The sequence below is a fragment of the Glycine max genome, chromosome 9 (genome assembly GCF_000004515.6).
Source record: "Glycine max cultivar Williams 82 chromosome 9, Glycine_max_v4.0, whole genome shotgun sequence".
In the NCBI taxonomy this organism is placed as follows: Eukaryota; Viridiplantae; Streptophyta; class Magnoliopsida; order Fabales; family Fabaceae; genus Glycine; species Glycine max.
The window spans coordinates 16,810,520-16,812,670 of record NC_038245.2 but is presented as its reverse complement, the minus strand read 5'-3'; positions in this window follow the sequence as shown (position 1 = coordinate 16,812,670).

The following is a 2,151-nucleotide window of genomic DNA, read 5'->3' as shown; positions in this document are numbered from 1 at the left end:
TAACCTGATCCCTAGTAGACTGAATCAATCCAAGCTTCGCCTCAGATCCCTCTTGTTGGACTAGGCTTAATTAAGACAACCCTCTTAGGTTTAGACTAAATTAAACTAAGCTTCATCCTCAGATACCTCTTGTTGGACTAGACTTACTTAAATAGCTTACGAAAGTTTAGACTAATTTAGCCTAAGCTTTTTCCTCAGATCCCTCTTGTTGGACTAGACTTAGACCAAACAACATTATTGTAACAACATATTTAAAACCAAAACTTAATCCGCAAATCCCTCATTTAAGACTAAGTTTCAATCCTGCTTCATTCAAGTTCTAAGGCAAAAGTACATTTCCCAATGCTAAAGTCACCTAACCAAGCACACAAATGGTTGATCAGACCAAGAGCATACAGAATTTAAGCACTGAAAGAATCATTAGACACAAGAAACACAATCAATTAGATATTAAAGTAATTACATTAGTTGTTCTTTAGAAATCCCCAACAAGGGTGTTTAGCTAGCCATTACAAAAAAACCCTAACAATAATGAGATTACAAAACCTAGGTATCTCTGCAAAAGCTGCTCTTCTTGTTGCCTCCAGAGCTCTTTTACCAAAATAGGCACGATGGTGTGCTCTGGAATTCTCTGCAAAAGTGTTGTTAAAAATTTTGCACCCTAATTTTGCACAAGGCAGGCTTTAAATAGGCTCTGAATCCACGACGTTGCACTTAGCGCCACCCTCACGCTTAGCGCGAGTAAGTGGATTTGAGCTTAGTGCCAGTCGTGCGCTAAGCCTGGCTGAAGACAACTGCTATGCTTAGTGCACTGATCTCGTGCTTAGCGCACCGCCTTTATATTGACGCTTTGCTAGATTTTTCTGTCACGCTTAGCGGTGGATGTGCGCTTAGCCCACTGATGAGCTAAAGCTCAACTGTCACTTTTAGCACTTCATGACTTAGCCTCTTTTTCACCTGAAATTGCACAGATTTCATCATTAAATCCAATGGAAATATTCTAGAGATGACTTTAACAATAAAACAAAGATTTATTTACAAACTACTATGAAATAACCATAAATTGGGGGAACTATACAAGTTTTGGAAAATGTTTTCTATACAAAAGTTAGTCGTATAAGACGACTAATAGTGACTCTGATATTTTACAATTGGCTGAAGATGTTGCTAGGTTTGATGTGGTGGAAGTGTATATGGAAGATGGGGTGATTGAAAGATGTGATAAAAAGTTGAATGATGTTAAGGGAGATGAAGTTGTTGTAATTGATGGAGCGGAGGTTGAACCAGTTGTGGTGGGTGAAGTTCAGGTGGAGGCTGAGGTTCATGTGGAGGGTGAGGTTCAAGTGGAGGGTGAGGTTAATGTGGAGGAGGCTAAGGTTCAGGTGGAGGGTCAGGCTGATGTGGAGCCTCAGGTCCAGCTTGATGAGGAAGGTTTGGTTGAGGTTGAGGTGCAAGTTGAAGATGAGGCTGGTGGTGTGGGTGAGATGGAGGTTGTTGTTCAGTGTATGGATGATATTGATGTTGGGGTTGACAAATATGATGATGATGTGGAGTCTAAAGAAAGTGATGAAGATTATGTTGGGGATAAGGAAGATGATGATGATAGCAGCGACTGTAGTGAAGTTTCAGATAGTGATTTTGAAGAAAACTCTGATTGGACAGCATGGTTGGAGTCGGCAACATTTAGTCAAAGTACTGAGGCTACTTTTGATACTAATAAAGTGGACTCAAGAAATTCTAATTTGGCTGATGATGATTTGGCTGATGAAGTTGAATATTCTGATGAGTTGGATACTCCACCTGGAAGCGAAGATGAAGGTCCCCCAAAAGTAAGATATCCTCGTTTTAAGGTGCCTGAAAATGATGAAGATGTTAAGTTTGAGGTTGGGTTGCAATTCAATAGTAAGAAACAAATTCTAGAGGTTGTGAAGACCTTTGCTGTGATTTCTAAGAAGAATCTGAAGATTAAAAAAAATGACAAGAGGAGAGTGATTTTAATTTCTAAACAAAAGGGTTGTCCCTTCTACTTACGGGTGAGAAAGTCCATGCAAGCCACTTATTGGCAGGTAGTGACATTCAAAGATGAGCATTGTTGCTTTGGAACTGCCACAAACAGCCAGGATACTCCTAAGTGGGCTTCAAAAATGTTGA